This window comes from Eleutherodactylus coqui, chromosome 3 (genome assembly GCF_035609145.1).
Source record: "Eleutherodactylus coqui strain aEleCoq1 chromosome 3, aEleCoq1.hap1, whole genome shotgun sequence".
Classification (NCBI taxonomy): domain Eukaryota; kingdom Metazoa; phylum Chordata; class Amphibia; order Anura; family Eleutherodactylidae; genus Eleutherodactylus; species Eleutherodactylus coqui.
Window position 1 is genome coordinate 313,934,664 of NC_089839.1, and position 19,022 is coordinate 313,953,685.

Here is a 19,022-nt window from a genome sequence, read left to right on the forward strand (position 1 = left end):
CATTGGTGTGAAAAACACACATTTACAGACGTGATTTACTCAGCCCAACATCGCCCTTGCCTGTGTGAATGTAGCCTAAAGCCTTCAGTCCATACGGTCAGGGGCCCCTAGCCTTCATACTGCCTGGGGTGAAGTGTGAAATGCACCCCCCACCACCACCCCAAAAACCACTCATTTTACAGGCACTGTAAGCGCCAATATACAAGCTACCCCACACAGATTTAAACCATTGAAACTTGTCTGGAATGACTGTAGTGGCTCCAGTAGTAATAATCCGCCATAGTGGCCCCAGTAGTATTAGTGACCCGCAAAGTGGCCCCAGTAGTAACAGTGACCCCATAGTTGCCCCAGTTGTAATAATAATCCCCCATAGTGGCCCTAGTCATATTAGTGTCCCCCAAAGTGGCCCCAGTAGTAATAGTGACCCCCACAGTGGCCCCAGTATTAATAGTGACCCCCACAGTGACCCCAGTAGTAATAGTGACCCCCACAGTGGCCCCAGTAGTAATAGTGACCCTCATAGTGGCCCCAGTAGTAATAGTGTCCCCCACAGTGGCCTCAGTAGTAATAGTGACCCCCACAGTGGCCCCAGTATTAATAGTGACCCCCACAGTGGCCCCAGTATTAATAGTGTCCCCCACAGTGGCCCCAGTAGTAATAGTGACCCTCATAGTGGCCCCAGTAGTAATAGTGTCCCTCATAGTGGCCCCAGTAGTAATAGTGTCCCCCACAGTGGCCTCAGTAGTAATAGTGACCCCACAGTGGCCTTAGTAGTAATAGTGACCCCCACAGTGGCCTCAGTAGTAATAGTGACCCCCCCACAGTGGCCTCAATAGTAACAGTGTCTCCCACAGTGGCCTCAATGGTAATAGTGTCCCCCACAGTGGTCCCAGTAGTAATAGTGTCCCCCACAGTGGCCCCAGTAGTAATAGTGTCCCCCACAGTGGCCCCAGTAGTAATAGTGACCCCCACAGTGGCCTCAATAGTAATAGTGTCTCCCACAGTGGCCTCAATGGTAATAGTATCCCCCACAGTGGCCCCAGTAGTAATAGTGTCCCCCACAGTGGCCCCAGTAGTAATAGTGACCCCCACAGTGGCCCCAGTAGTAATAGTGACTCCCATAGTGGCCCCAGTAGTAATAGCAACCCCCATAGTGGCCCCAGTAGTAATAGTGACCCCCACAGTGGCCCCAGTAGTAATAGTGGCCCCCACAGTGGCCCCAGTAGTAATAGTGTCCCCCACAGTGGCCCCAGTAGTAATAGTGACCCCCACAGTGGCCTCAATAGTAATAGTGTCTCCCACAGTGGCCTCAATGGTAATAGTGTCCCCCACAGTGGCCCCAGTAGTAATAGTGTCCCCCACAGTGGCCCCAGTAGTAATAGTGACTCCCATAGTGGCCCCAGTAGTAATAGCAACCCCCATAGTGGCCCCAGTAGTAATAGTGACTCCCACAGTGGCCCCAGTAATAATAGGGCTGGTAAAAAATACTTACCGGTCAGGTGGCAACCCACTACCCCTCTGAGGCCCTGCAGACTGCTGCCTGAGTTATCAGTCTCAGGTCGGTCGATGATAAAGGCGCTCCTGTATGCAATGTCCAGACAGATCAGACAGCACACGGACAGGTATCTGTTTGCTGTATCATGCGGGTTCACCCAATATTGTTGGGTTCACCTTGCAATATGGGCCCCGCATAAAGCTTTTAAAGTGTAATTGTTGGATATCCGCTCTATAAGCTGCGCTATAATATTATATAGTCATACACTGTATCCTCCGAGGCCCGGCGGTCACTGCAACACTCTGCACAAGAACAACCGTCTCTACGACTCCAACCGACCCATGGAACTACCATTCAGGACCGGAGGAAAGCTGAGTGCAAGACTGCGCAGGAGCCGCCATGTTGGTTGGCACCTGGCTAGTAATATATATTAGTGGAAGACTTCAGATCTGCGGGAAGCATCTCTGGAAGGGAAGTGACTGCCCGTCTGCCCAGGATGTAATATGAACCCCCCGGGGTCTCTGGATGGCTAAATCAGTCGCCGGCTGAAGGCCTCAGACACAACCAACGGAGCTGTGTGGCTGGCAGGACATGCTGGGAGTTGTGGTACTACAGCAGGTTCTGCACATCCTTCGTTGTTTCCTGCTGAGTGGATCCCCCACTGAGCCACACGTTACAGACACGGCGACCGCCACATATATTCTGTATATTACATCAGAAAACCTGAAGTCTCCACAAGTTATAAAACCGTGAATTATCAACTGTGCGAGCGCGACAAACACGATCGGAAGCCGCATAACGATGGTGATTATAACACACGGAGCTCGGACCCATACTGTGCTTCTTAAAGAGCGGCTTTCACTGCGAGTCTATGGGCTGCGCTTAGCCCCCCTAACGGCTTCGTCAGACGAATGTGTTACGGCGAGCGAAACGCGGAGAATCCATTGATTGCAATTGGCTCATTTTCACTTTTTTTTGCGCCTTAAAAAATAAGAGCTGCCCTCTCTTATTCGTGTTCGCACGCCAGAGATGTGCGCAGGAGCGAGTGTATTGTGTAACACGCTCGGCCGTCGAACCCCTCACTGTGAGACGAAAATAGTCAATAGTCTCATTTATAACAGTTCTGTTTCCGGGTGAATTTTGTGCATCTCGCAACGCCAAAACGTGACGGGAAAATTGCGCGTGTGAATAAGCCCCATTAGATATATAAGCGGCATAAATCATCCTCATGGCTGAATGGTGAAGTGTCACCCAGTAATCCGTGCCGCAGACACAAGTATATAACACATAGATGCATCCCAGACAGTCATATGTAGACATACACCTTAGCGTGTGCGTGTATATATCACAGACAGTCATATGTAGACATACACCCTAGCATGTGTGTGTATACATCACAGACAGTCATATGTAGACATACACCTTAGCATATGCGTGTATACATCCCAGACAGTCATATGTAGACATACACCTTAGCATATGCGTGTATACATCCCAGACAGTCATATGTAGACATACACCCTAGCATGTGTGTGTATACATCCCAGACAGTCATATGTAGACATACACCTTAGCATGTGTGTGTATACATCACAGACAGTCATATGTAGACATACACCTTAGCATGTGCGTGTATACATCACAGACAGTCATATGTAGACATACACCTTAGCATGTGCGTGTATACATCCAAGACAGTCATATGTAGACATACACCTTAGCATGTGTGTGTATACATCCCAGACAGTCATATGTAGACATACACCCTAGCATGTGTGTGTATACATCCCAGACAGTCATATGTAGACATACACCCTAGCATGTGTGTGTATACATCACAGACAGTCATATGTAGACATACACCTTAGCATGTGCGTGTATACATCCCAGACAGTCATATGTAGACATACACCTTAGCAAGTGCGTGTATACATCACAGACAGTCATATGTAGACATACACCTTAGCAAGTGCGTGTATACATCACAGACAGTCATATGTAGACATACACCTTAGCATGTGCATGTATACATCCAGTATATCCACGGCACGGAGTCAGACCTCTATGTGCACAAAGTAACAAAGATGTGTGAGAAAAAACAGTACAAATGTACGTTCTTATACACATGCGAACTACATACATGCACAGGCCTATTTACATACAAACAACACATGACTAGTACATACATGTCCAAAGACACGCACACGTTTACATGCAGCTCTATACTCATTTTCTGCACTTCTAAGCTTTCATGCTTCTGCCTTAATAAGTTTCTGCACCCGTCCCGCTGCTTATTGCCCACAGGTTTATTTATGAGTCCCTCGTATTTCCCCCATCACAACCCTCAACATTTGTGCGTCATGCGTCCTTCACTCGTGCCCCTGAAAGCTATTATTCGGCGAGCCGCACCTAGGCCAGCGCCATCTTGACCTTTGGTCCTGTGGTCCTCGGGTATTATCAGGACCACTCAGCAGTGCCCGGGATCCAGAGGGCATCGCATCCCCACCTACAGAGCAATGCAAGCACCTAGCGGTCATGTCCAGCCCCGCCACCATAGCATTACTGGTTGGACTGAACAATATGGCGGTCAGAGCGGCGTCATTTTAACAGGACAAATTAAATCATTTGCAACAATGTAACAAAAGTGTAACAGAAAACTGGAAAAGCCTAATGCAGAACCCAAACATGTGGAGAAGAAATGCATGACTCCATTCTTAATACACAGGGGGCAGCGCACGACAGGGTGCAAAAATGGCGCAGAAATGTCATCATTTTTTGTATCGCTAAAACAATGCCGGTATAAACTGAAGCGGAATAAAAACTTTCCACAAACGTGTGATCCCTCAAATTCAATGGCGTCCGCCTCTGCTAGGGCTTGTGTTGAAATTGCACATGCTGATTTCCCGTGGCAGCGGCGGTTATTTACGTCCTCCAGGGGTACAATTTAGTGTCATTTTTTTGAGTAAAACGGAAACCCTTTTTTATATTTTTACTCAACAAGAAAGAGAAAATTTATGCAAAAAGGAAAAATAATCCGTCTCGCTATTCAGTTGCGATTCTTTCCTATTTTAGCGTGAACATAGCAGGAGCTACTGAATAAACGGCGTACTTACACAACGTGGAGGCGGCCGGACTGTAAGGTATCCATAGGGGGATCGTAAACTCCAAGGCACTTCTACAAGAACTTCGGGATAGTAAAGGGAGGAACGGCGAGCCTCGTGCCTCGCAGGGGATGAGGGAAGGTTGGAGCAGAGTAAGTCGGACTGACTTGGATGAAGGGAGACAAAGAGCCAGTGAGAGAAGTGGAAACAACTGTGTGTCCTGCATTGGGTTACTTTATGAAGAAGTGAATGGGAAGGAACAGCCCCGAGCAGCAGCGTCCAACCAGCAGCCGCCCAGCGCTGTCACTCACTGACAGCAGCAGAAACACTTTATTCTTTATAGTTGGAGAATAAGAGGCACGCCCAAGGGGGGGCAGACGGAGGTGCGAGCCTCGCTGGAACCTCGTGCCTCTTTGTCTATGCGCAGGTAAAGTCTACAGGTGAGACACATCCCATGGGGGGGGATAAGACCTCGGGGGATCCGCTAATCGCAATGATAGCGAGAGAAGAGGAGGATTAAGGAAGGCGAACCAGCAGTAATAAATAATGAGAGATTTGTCGCAACGCACGAACTTGCGATGTTCATGCGATGCGTTTTTATCATTAACTCCTAGCAGGCCGCTGCGATGCGCGATGATTTGACATTCAAACATCGCATGAGCAAATAGGTGGTATTGCAACGATTATCTCGCGGCGATATCACGCTCGCCCGTGTGAAGTAAGCCTTACTATCTATATTCAGAAGCAGACACACACGAGATAATGGTCAGAAAGCTATGACATGGAGGTTAATGATTAAATTCCTTACCATTTTCAAGATTTCTGCTTGCTGTCAGTGAATGCAAACAACCATATTTATACACAGAAGCAGATAGTTATGCGATATATAGGTGTGAGATCTATAGACACGATTGATGGACATGAGCTAGAGATGTATGATGGTATATAAATAAATGAGATGAACATAAGATTGAGGATTCAACCATTTTCAAGATGTTAGTTTGCTGTCAGTGAATGCAAGATGATTTTTTATGTCCAGAAGCTGTAAACCTGTCCTGACTGAGTCCTGCTGACACCGGTGCATATTATACCGGAGCGCTACATTGTAACGAGCCCTGCAGCTGTGTTACAGTACAGGATCCTGCCTAGAGATGGAAACAAGAATGCCAGCAAGCAGAGCTGGTGAAGCACAAAGGACACTGCAGCATTGGGATGAGGAGGCTGCATCTGCAGGCAGTGATACAAGGTGATACATTAGTTATTTGCTCCTTGTGCTGCACTTGTTGCTCATGTTGTGTCGCTTGGCATCACGTATTTTCGCACCCCCTTTGCATGAGCGCAGCCCTGAGCTAAAACCACAGAAGCAACAAGGAAATCCTGGGGATGAGTCACTCAGACTTAGGAACCGCACCCAGCAGAGGACGACTCGGGGTGCTGCAGGCACGCCACCTCCCCCGACAGCCCATTGTCACCCTATTACACCAGAGAATTCCTGCCACAAGCGCCCCATGTATCTTCTGTTCTACTAGAACTGCTCCAAGACCTTTATTGCTCTATAGCCCTATCAGTGGGGGTGCAATACAGGGTGCACAGACTGCAGTGTGCCAGTGGGGGCCCAGGGTCAGAAACACTATCTTTTCTCCTTAGGGAGAGCACCTAGACGGTGAGTGAGGACATCCAAAAGGCCATACATGCTCCTCTGGGTAATATGCAAATAAGGGAGATGGAATAATACCTCCACAGCGCCACCTATTGGAAGGCAGCATTCCAAAGTTAGACTCTTCATACAAGCCTTGTAACAATGACTGGGAAATAAAAGCAAAGTCAAACTCCATGCACAGACAGCTGTTTCAGGGTATTTGCCCTTCATCAGTAGGGGGGGCCCACAACCTCTCCTGCAACATAAAGGGACACTTGCCCTTTAAGTGGGAGGAGCAAAGCTGATGTAACTTTATAAGTATGAAGATTAGGCTCAGGAATGCAAATGTTTACATGTGTGACCCATAAGAAGTCAGTGGTCATCGCGGCAAGATTGTTAGCTTCATGCAACATTAACAAATTCCATTGCACCAAAGTTGCAGTTGCAGCTGCACTACATAATGTACCGGACCTAATGCATGCCCAAGGGTCGGACATTTCTGCAACTGCCAAGATAACTATATAACACGGGATTATACACTTAGCCCCAGGGCCATCACGCTATAACCTAATATTTCCATTCATCGCTGCTTTAGGCGAATCTTCACAGAAGGTTCCAGAACGGAATTAAATTATGTACTGTCTGTTGTCATAGTAATAGCGCAATGCGAGGAAAGATTTTCCACTTGTCGCTGCGTGTAAAGCTGAGACGATCGGATTTGTCATACATGAGGTTGATCCACCTTAGATTCCAGAATGCATCGAGTCAACGGTCTTCAGAATACACAATGTTACTACTTTCTACTCTGCGCTCCTCTCGCTGCGCCTCACAATGCAGAGCGCAACATGTAAGATTACAGCAAGTACACGTAAGTATAACTAACCTGACACTGCAGTCCATGTCAGAGACAAAGGATTAAGGGCCTGAAGAGATTGGCGCATGTACTAATACACTCACCACTAGGGAGCATATTAGTTCTACTGCGCCTGAGTTTGAATGAAAAAAGTGAGCTATAGGCCCTGCCCTATCTTTCTTAAACATAGGAAAACTACATGTGAGAAAGATAGGGCAAGTCCTATCTTTTCTTCTTCATAAGGGCGCCTACCCACTGGCATTGCCGATTTTCCTGCGTGAAAAACGCAGCGTTTTTCGCGCCTTTTTCGTTAATTTCCATTGGCAATCAAGGGTGCATTAAGAGAAAAATAAGGAGACATATGCAACTGACAGTTCCTATGTGAAAAATTGCACAGAAACGAAAAAAAAACCCCAAATGGACAAGAACACATTCTATGCTAATTGCTCTTCAGAAAAAACGCAAAACGCAATTTAGCATCGCAGGAAAAAAAATCGCCAGTGGGTAGGCACCCTAATACTAAAGCGTGAGAATCGGGATAGTGGAAATGAAACCATTGAAATCAATGCCTTTGTTTCGTCCCCTTCGGCAGGATTCAAATGCCATACTAAGCCTATCAAGGTCCAAAACGACAAGTAGAGCCAACACATACAGCATACTTAGAAATATAGGTAATTACTAAAAACGCTTTAACCGAAGCAAGAATCACAGTTGAAAAATTCTAAGCTATCACCCCCTAAATACAAGAACATAACTACTATAATACTGCCCCCTATGTACAAGAATATAACTACTATAATACTGCCTCCTATGTACAAGAATATAACTACTATAATACTGCTCCAATGTACAAGAATATAACTACTATAATACTGCCCCCTATGTACAAGAATATAACTACTATAATACTGTCCCCTATGTACAAGAATATAAATGCTATAATACTGCTCCTATGTACAAGAATATAACTACTATAATACTGCCTCCTATGTACAAGAATATAACTACTATAATACTGCCCCCTATGTACAAGAATACAACTACTATAATACTGCTCTTATGTACAAGAATATAACTACTATAATACTGCTCCTATGTACAAGAATATAACTACTATAATACTGCCCCCTATGTACAACAATATAACTACTATAATACTGCCCCCTATGTACAAGAATATAACTACTATAATACTGCTCCTATGTACAAGAATGTAACTACTATAATACTGCCCCCTATGTACAAGAATATAACTACTATAATACTGCTCCTATGTACAAGAATGTAACTACTATAATACTGCCCCCTATGTATAAGAATATAACTACTATAATACTGCTCCTATGTACAAGAATGTAACTACTATAATACTGCCCCCTATGTACAAGAATATAACTACTATAATACTGCTCCTATGTACAAGAATGTAATTACTATAATACTGCCCCATATGTACAAGAATATAACTACTATAATACTGCCCCCTATGTACAAGAATATAACTACTATAATACTGCTCCTATGTACAAGAATGTAACTACTATAATACTGCCCCCTATGTACAAGAATATAACTACTATAATACTCCTCCTATGTACAAGAATGTAAATACTATAATACTGCCCCCTATGTACAAGAATATTACTACTATAATACTGCCTCCTATGCACAAGAATATAACTACTATAATACTGCCCCTATGTACAAGAATATATCTACTATAATACTGCACCCTATGTACAAGAATATATGTACTATAATACTGCCTCCTACGTAGAAAAATATAACTACTATAATACTGCTCCCTATGTACAAGAATATAACTACTATAATACTGCCCCCTATGTACAAAAATATAACTACTATAATACTGCCCCCTATGCATAAGAATATAACTACTATAACACTGCCTCCTATTTACAAGAATATAACTGCTATAATACTGCCCCCTATGTACAAGAATATAACTACTATAATACTGCCCCCTATGTACAAGAATATAACTACTATAATACTGCTCCTATGTACAAGAATATAACTGCTATAATACTGCCTCCTATGTACAAGAATATAACTACTATAATACTACTTCCTATGTACAAGAATATAACTACTATGATACTGCCCCCCCATGTACAAGAATATAACTACTATAATACTGCTCCTATGTACAAGAATGTAACTACTATAATACTGCCCCCTATGTACAAGAATATAACTACTATAATTCTCCTATGTACAAGAATGTAAATACTATAATACTGCTCCTATGTACAAGAATATAACTACTCTAATACTGCCTCCTATGCACAAGAATATAATTACTATAATACTGCCCCCTGTGTACAAGAATATAACTACTATAATACTGCCCCCTATGTATAAAAATATAACTACTATAATACTGCCTCCTATGTACAAGAATATAACTGCTATAATACTGCCTCCTATGTACAAGAATATAACTACTATAATACTGCTCCTATATACAAGAATATAACTACTATAATATTGCCCCTGTGTATAAGAATATAACTACTATAATACTGCCCCCTATGTACAAGAATATAACTACTATAATACTGATCCCTATATACAAGAATATAGCTACTATAATACTGCCCCCTATGTACAAGAATATAACTACTATAATACTGCCCCCTATGTACAATAATATAACTACTATAATACTGCCCCCCTATGTACAAGAATATAACTACTATAATACTGCCCCCTATGTACAGGAATATAACTACTATAATACTGCCCCTATGTACAAGAATATAACTACTATAATACTGCCCCCTATGTACAGGAATATAACTACTATAATACTGCTCCTATGTACAAGAATATAACTACTATAATACTGCCCACTATGTACAAGAATATAACTACTATAATACTGCCCCCTATGTACAATAATATAACTACTATAATACTGATCCCTATGTACAAGACTATAACTACTATAATACTGCCTCCTATGTACAAGAATATAACTACTATAATATTGCCTCCTAGGTACAAGAATATAACTACTATAATACTGCCCCCTATGTACCAGAATATAACTACTATAATACTGCGTCCTATGTACAAGAATATAACTACTATAATACTGCCCCCTATGTACAAGAATATAACTACTATAATACTGCCCCCTATGTACAATAATATAACTACTATAATACTGCCCCCCTATGTACAAGAATATAACTACTATAATAATGCCCCCTATGTACAGGAATATAACTACTATAATACTGCCCCTATGTACAAGAATATAACTACTATAATACTGCTCCTATGTACAAGAATATAACTCCTATAATACTGCCCACTATGTACAAGAATATAACTACTATAATACTGCCCCTATGTACAATAATATAACTACTATACTACTGATCCCTATGTACAAGACTATAACTACTATAATACTGCCTCCTATGTACAAGAATATAACTACTATAATACTGCCTCTTATGTACAAAAATATAACTACTATAATAATGCCCCCTATGTACCAGAATATAACTACTATAATACTGCCTCCTATGTACAAGACTATAACTACTATAATACTGCCTCCTATGTACAAAAATATAACTACTATAATACTGCCCCCTATGGCCACTAAAGGAGCCCTGCAGTATAAGGAAGCGGCCATTAGGGTCAATATGTAATCTTTCAAAGGTATGTAACTACTATAATACTGCCCCCTATGTACAAGAATATAACTACTATAATTCTCCTATGTACAAGAATGTAAGTACTATAATACTGCTCCTATGTACAAGAATATAACTACTATAATACTGCCTCCTATGTACAAGAATATAACTACTATAATACTGCTCCTATGTACAAGAATATAACTACTATAATACTGCCCCCTATGTACAAGAATACAACTACTATAATACTGCTCTTATGTACAAGAATATAACTACTATAATACTGCTCCTATGTACAAGAATATAACTACTATAATACTGCCCCCTATGTACAACAATATAACTACTATAATACTGCCCCCTATGTACAAGAATATAACTACTATAATACTGCTCCTATGTACAAGAATGTAACTACTATAATACTGCCCCCTATGTACAAGAATATAACTACTATAATACTGCTCCTATGTACAAGAATGTAACTACTATAATACTGCCCCCTATGTATAAGAATATAACTACTATAATACTGCTCCTATGTACAAGAATGTAACTACTATAATACTGCCCCCTATGTACAAGAATATAACTACTATAATACTGCTCCTATGTACAAGAATGTAATTACTATAATACTGCCCCATATGTACAAGAATATAACTACTATAATACTGCCCCCTATGTACAAGAATATAACTACTATAATACTGCTCCTATGTACAAGAATGTAACTACTATAATACTGCCCCCTATGTACAAGAATATAACTACTATAATACTCCTCCTATGTACAAGAATGTAAATAGTATAATACTGCCCCCTATGTACAAGAATATTACTACTATAATACTGCCTCCTATGCACAAGAATATAACTACTATAATACTGCCCCTATGTACAAGAATATATCTACTATAATACTGCACCCTATGTACAAGAATATATGTACTATAATACTGCCTCCTACGTAGAAAAATATAACTACTATAATACTGCTCCCTATGTACAAGAATATAACTACTATAATACTGCCCCCTATGTACAAAAATATAACTACTATAATACTGCCCCCTATGCATAAGAATATAACTACTATAATACTGCCTCCTATTTACAAGAATATAACTGCTATAATACTGCCCCCTATGTACAAGAATATAACTACTATAATACTGCTCCTATGTACAAGAATATAACTGCTATAATACTGCCTCCTATGTACAAGAATATAACTACTATAATACTACTTCCTATGTACAAGAATATAACTACTATGATACTGCCCCCCCATGTACAAGAATATAACTACTATAATACTGCTCCTATGTACAAGAATGTAACTACTATAATACTGCCCCCTATGTACAAGAATATAACTACTATAATTCTCCTATGTACAAGAATGTAAATACTATAATACTGCTCCTATGTACAAGAATGTAACTACTATAATACTGCCTCCTATGCACAAGAATATAATTACTATAATACTGCCCCCTGTGTACAAGAATATAACTACTATAATTCTCCTATGTACAAGAATGTAAATACTATAATACTGCTCCTATGTACAAGAATATAACTACTCTAATACTGCCTCCTATGCACAAGAATATAATTACTATAATACTGCCCCCTGTGTACAAGAATATAACTACTATAATACTGCCCCCTATGTACAAGAATATAACCACTATAATACTGCCCCCTATGTATAAAAATATAACTACTATAATACTGCCTCCTATGTACAAGAATATAACTGCTATAATACTGCCTCCTATGTACAAGAATATAACTACTATAATACTGCTCCCTATGTACAAGTATATAACTACTATAATACTGCCTCCTATGTACAAGAATATAACTACTATAATATTGCCCCTGTGTATAAGAATATAACTACTATAATACTGCCCCCTATGTACAATAATATAACTACTATAATACTGCCCCTATGTACAAGAATATAACTACTATAATACTGTCCCCTATGTACAAGAATATAACTACTATAATACTGATCCCTATATACAAGAATATAGCTACTATAATACTGCCCCCTATGTACAAGAATATAACTACTATAATACTGATCCCTATATACAAGAATATAGCTACTATAATACTGCCCCCTATGTACAAGAATATAACTAGTATAATACTGCCCCCTATGTACAAGAATATAACTACTATAATACTGCCCCCTATGTACAATAATATAACTACTATAATACTGCCTCCTATGTACAAGAATATAACTACTATAATACTGATCCCTATATACAAGAATATAGCTACTATAATACTGCCCCCTATGTACAAGAATATAACTACTATAATACTGATCCCTATATACAAGAATATAACTACTATAATACTGGCTCCTATGTACAAGAATATAGCTACTATAATACTGCCCCCTATGTACAAGAATATAACTACTATAATACTGCCCCCTATGTACAGGAATATAACTACTATAATACTGCCCCTATGTACAAGAATATAACTACTATAATACTGCCCCCTATGGCCACTAAAGGAGCCCTGCAGAATAAGGAAGCGGCCATTAGGGTCAATATGTAATCTTTCAAAGGTAAATGGTTTGGATTTAGCCACCAGAATTGTCACACTGTAGCATAATTAGAGTATGTGGCTGGTAGGCTGAGCTGATGCGCGTTTAAGTGACAAAGAAGGAAGATGTTTAATTGGAAATGACAAAGGCAAAAGTAGCAGCAAGTGCATCAAAGAAGAGTGATAGGAGGCAACCTGCAACATTATTGGCTGTCACCGTATTTTTCTATAAGACGCACCCCCGTTTTAGAGGCAGAAATGTTCAAAAAATATTTTGAACGCACCCAGGAACAGTGCAGGGAATAGGATGAGTAAATGATTTGTTTGCAGCTGGTGCCCCGGCGATGAAACCGAGCACCTCTCATGCAGCAGGTGCTCCAGCGGTAAGGCCGAAGACATCTCATGCAGTAGGTGCCCCGGCGATGAGGCCGAGCACCTCTCATGCAGCAGGTGCCCCGGTGATGTGGCCGAGCACCTCTCATGCAGCAGGTGCCCCAGCGGTGAGGCTGAGCACGCCTCATCCAGCAGGCGCCCCAGCGGTGAGGCTGAACACACCTCATGCAGCAGGTGCCCCGGCGATGAGGCCAAGCACCTCTCATGCAGCAGGTGCCCCGGCGATGAGGCCAAACACATCTCATGCAGCAGGTGCCCCGGCAATGAGACCGAGCACCTCTCATGCAGCAGGTGCCCCGGCAATGAGGCCGAGCACCTCTCATGCAGCAGGTGCCCGGCCATGAGGCCGAGCACCTCTCATGCAGCAGATGCCCCACCGATGAGGCCGAGCACCTCTCATGCAGCAGGTGCCCCAGCGATGAGGCCGAGCACCTCTCATGCAGCAGGTGCCCCGGCAATGAGGCCGAGCACCTCTCATGCAGCAGGTGCCCCGGCAATGAGGCCGAGCACCTCTCATGCAGCAGGTACCCCGGCGATGAGGCCGAGCACCTCTCATGCAGCAGGTGCCCCGGTGATGTGGCCGAGCACCTCTCATGCAGCAGGTGCCCCAGCGGTGAGGCTGAGCACGCCTCATCCAGCAGGTGCCCCAGCGGTGAGGCTGAACACATCTCATGCAGCAAGTGCCCCGGCGATGAGGCCAAGCACCTCTCATGCAGCAGGTGCCCCGGCGATGAGGCCAAACACATCTCATGTAGCAGGTGCCCCGGCAATGAGGCCGAGCACCTCTCATGCAGCAGGTGCCCCGGCAATGAGGCCGAGCACCTCTCATGCAGCAGGTGCCCTGGCGATGAGGCCGAGCACCTCTCATGCAGCAGGTGCCCCGGCGATGAGGCCGAGCACCTCTCATGCAGCAGATGCCCCAGCGATGAGGCCGAGCACCTCTCATGCAGCAGGTGCTCCGGCGATGAGGCCGAGCACCTCTCATGCAGCAGGTGCCTCGGCGATGTGGCCGAGCACCTCTCATGCAGCAGGTGCCCCAGCGGTGAGGCTGAGCACGCCTCATCCAGCAGGTGCCCCGGCGATGACGCCAAACACATCTCATGCAGCAGGTGCCCCGGCAATGAGGCCGAGCACCTCTCATGCAGCAGGTGCCCCGGCGATGAGGCCAAACACATTTCATGCAGCAGGTGCCCCGGCAATGAGGCCAAACATATTTCATGCAGCAGGTGCCCCGGCGATGAGGCCGAGCACCTCTCATGCAGCAGGTGCCCCGGTGATGAGACCGAGCACCTCTCATGCAGCAGGTGCCCCGGCGATGAGGCTGAGCACCTCTCATGCAGCAGGTGCTCCGGCGATGAGGCTGAGCACCTCTCATGCAGCAAATGTGCAGCGGACTACTCCAGCACACAGACAGCGGAGGACTTCTCTGGAAAGAGAGACTTTGCAGGAGAACCTCCAGCAGAATGGCGCACCCAGGCCGCACTAGATTACAGTCTGGCAGTAGAAATGCTGACTGTATCTATAAGCTGAATCCAGCAAGCGAGACCCTCTATGTGCGGAAGCTTCACTCTGTTGGCCTGGAACTCTCCACTGCGGTCGGGGAGATGGACCATATCCTGGACAGGATGAGACCGCTGGCTGAGACCTACAGGAACAAGGAACGATCTATGGACCAACAACTGAGCTTTGAATCACCGGCCGGGTCCTCAGAAGCTCCATCACAGTCACTTTCCTCCATAGAAGACCCCCAGCAGGTGACAAGACCCTTATTACAGCCTATAAGCTTCTCATTCCATGGAGGAGGAATATACAAGCGTGACAATATAAAGCAAACAGCCACAGAAGCCTACAGCTACCCCTGAGCAGGAGTACGGACCTCAGGAACTAACAGAGGTACCACAAGTCCCAGAGGGCACGGCTGAGCAGCAGGACAGTGGACATGTATCCAGGTCTCAGGACAACAAGGAAACACAGCAGAGCTCTACTGTGGGGCACCGACTGGGGATAGTCAACCTGATGTACCTGCAGGGGGCGCACAGTCCATGTGGGACACAGAACTGTCTGATAATGACCTAGAGGTGGACGGGCCTGAGGACGTTCTACAGAATGATGTTCATGATTCCCCCCTCTACCTGCACAAGGTGTGACGATTCCCCCTTCAGCAGATGCTCAGCCTGTAAATCAAGGTGGTAAGACCCAGTGGGACCCTCCTAGGAATGTCAGATGCTGACAAAGAGGGGGCTTGGAGCCTCATGTGGTGCAGAGTGTAAGCTCTCACCTACAACCTGAAGGTTACAAGTTCAATCCCCGCTTGGTTCAGGTAGCTGGCTCAAGGTTGACTCAGCCTTCCATCCTTCCAAGGTTGGTAAAATGAGAACCCAGCTTCATGGGGGGTAATAAGAATAAGCTGGCAGCATAAAAATAACAAGATTTAATGTCAGGGGCCATACTGCCAAGACTAGAGGTCCAGCAGGGAGGTGGAGGTTGTCAATCGGGGCCAGCAGACAGAGGTGGCATCTATATTACCATCTGTATCTGAGGAGTGTCAGTATGAACAGAGCAAGAGGAGGAAAGACAAGCCGTCCCGTAAGCCTGAGGGTGAGTACAGCAACCAAAGGACCAAGGAAACCGTCAGTAGTGACTCCGGAGTTATGGGGTTATATAGATATGACATCCTATCAGAGACAGATGGGGATTAAGCTAAAAAGAATAGGGAGGGAGTGTGACGGGGACACGGAGGACCAACCCCACTGAAGAGGAGACCCTGTCATGTAGAGTCCGACATGGATACAGGTGGTGCGCCGAGCGGTCAGATGCTGATATGTGATGGTGGCCGCCATTTCTCTACTCTTTTTGTGTTGCATTCTGATGGCGGCGTTCACATTAAAAGTGACAACAAGCAATATGGATAGTGTAAATGCCAGGAGGACGAGACAAGCCATTAATGACCATCTCAGATATCCGGATGCTGAGGTCATCTTCCTACAGGAGACCCGTCTAATGACATTGGGGATTATACGTGAGGCTGAGAGAGAATGGCGGTCTGGTCCTTCTTTCTGGTCGCTGGCTGTGAAGTCTTATGCCGGAGTAGCGATACTATTTAACACTAATAATGTGACTGTCCATAGGTTAACGGAGGTGACTATGAGAAGATGCTTGGTTCTGGAAGTCACCATCCATGGTAGAAGGCTCTGGCTCATTAATATCTATGGCGCACAGACAGTGACAGACAGAATTCAGTTGTTTGAGGAGGTGAAGCAATATCTCTTTACCTCGGTACCTGTGGGGATGGCTGGGGATTTCAATGTTGCCAGGACATCAGCTGACAGATCTTGAGAGCGAACCGTGACCGGAGACTCCGAGGTCTTAGAATAGTTTTGCAGGCCGGCCTGAGTGATGTGTTTACACAGGGGGGTCGGAGGCCACAGTTCACATATTCCTGCACTGACAGAAGAAGTAGCATAGATTTGGCCTTTGTGAATCCTACAGAAACAGTTAGCGGGATAGGTGAGACAATCGTCCCTTACTGAGACCACAAGGCTTTGTGATTCTGCTTGGGAGTCACTGGGCGTCCTGATGGTCAGGGATTATGGAAAGTTAATTCCAGTCTCTTGGACGATGTTCATGTTCAGAATATGGTTCACTCTCTTATTCAGAACCAACTAGAGAGGGTGGACCTTTATGACAACATGGCTGACTGGTGGAGGACGTCAAGGAGGCGATCAGATCCCTCTTATGGAGACGGTCAGTAAAGAAAGGGAAGAGTAAGTATAGCCAATATCTCAAGCTGCGTAAAGAATTAGTCGCTCTAGTCGGAGGGTGGGGATGACCAACAAATATCAACCGACTGAAATCTGAGATAAAGCCGTATCGGTACAACCGGTATACATCCCTGGTTCCTGAATGGTATTATGGGTCCTATGGGGCATTAGATCCCTTTAAGAACTGCTAGGAGCGAGTGGCAAACAGGTTGGTTGCAGGTCTCACTGACTCCCAGGGCATTTTCCAGAAATCTCAGGAGGGCATCCTGGGTGCGGTGAGATCTTACTAGGCGGACTTATTTCAGAGGAAGGTTTGGGATAAGGAGAAGATGACTCAATTCTTGGAGAACTCCAACCCCCGATACTAATGGTCTGGGCTTTTTCCCTTAACAGTGGAGGAGGTTAAGGAGGCTATTGATAACACTAGGCAACAAATATTAACCTGTTTTCTGTTTCTGGTTTGCAAATAGGTTGACCCACCTAATTTTGAGGTGCTGAATTCAGTGGAAGAATCAGATTCTATCCATCTCGTCACATTTCAGAGATACACAGCACTAAGGCCTCCTTCCCACGAACGGATTTCCGCCGCGTAATTCGCGGCGAAAATCCGCTGCGTTGCCCGCTGCTATTAGGTTCTATTGAACCTAATAGCTCAGGGCACACGGTGCGGAATTCCACCGCCGAGTTCCGCACCATGAAATCTCCCGTCCTCACCCGCGGCATGCTCTATTTGCCGCGGGTGTACGCGCTGACGGCTTCCATTGCAGTCAATGGAAGCCATCCATTCACGCTATCTCCCGCTGTAACACAGCGGAAGATAGCGTGAAAACGCTTTCCCGCCTACCGCCGCCGCGTCATATGACGCGGCCGGCGCGTCACATGACACGGCTGGCCGCGTCATGTGATGCGGTGGGCGTGTCATGTGACGCGGCGGCGGTGGGCGGGGAAGCGTCATGCGGGAGCGAAGACTCCGGATCCGCTGGTATGTATGGGGTCTCTGGGGGGGCGCCGTGACGGGCTTCGCCGCGGAATATTCCGCGGCCGAGCACGTCACGCTCGTGTGCAGCCGGCCTAATACAGAGACAATAATACAGCGTTGGTAAACATTGACTGGTTTCAAAAACAAAAGAAAGTACACTCAGAATGTATTTGTGAATGTGAGACCAACAAAAGCTCTAAGATTTACATATTGCAACGTTGAAACTGATTTGGTTTGGCACAATGGGAGGATGAAGCTTTACTCTTCCATCACTGAAGGCACCCCCACATTGTCTGGGAAGAAATCAAGGTGTAAATGTAAAAAATGATTCCTTAGAAACCTTCCACACCCCATGTTCTTGTAGCCATCCCACAGATCACTGAGGATATGTAGCCATTGTCTATTCTGTGCCCCAAACAGCCATGCACAGTCGCTTTAAAAGAGGACCAAGCGGCTAATTCGGGATTTGTGAGTTAAGTATTAAGGGTTGGATCGTTCAGTAATTTTCTGCCGTCTTCTCGCTTTCTGTTGCTTAATT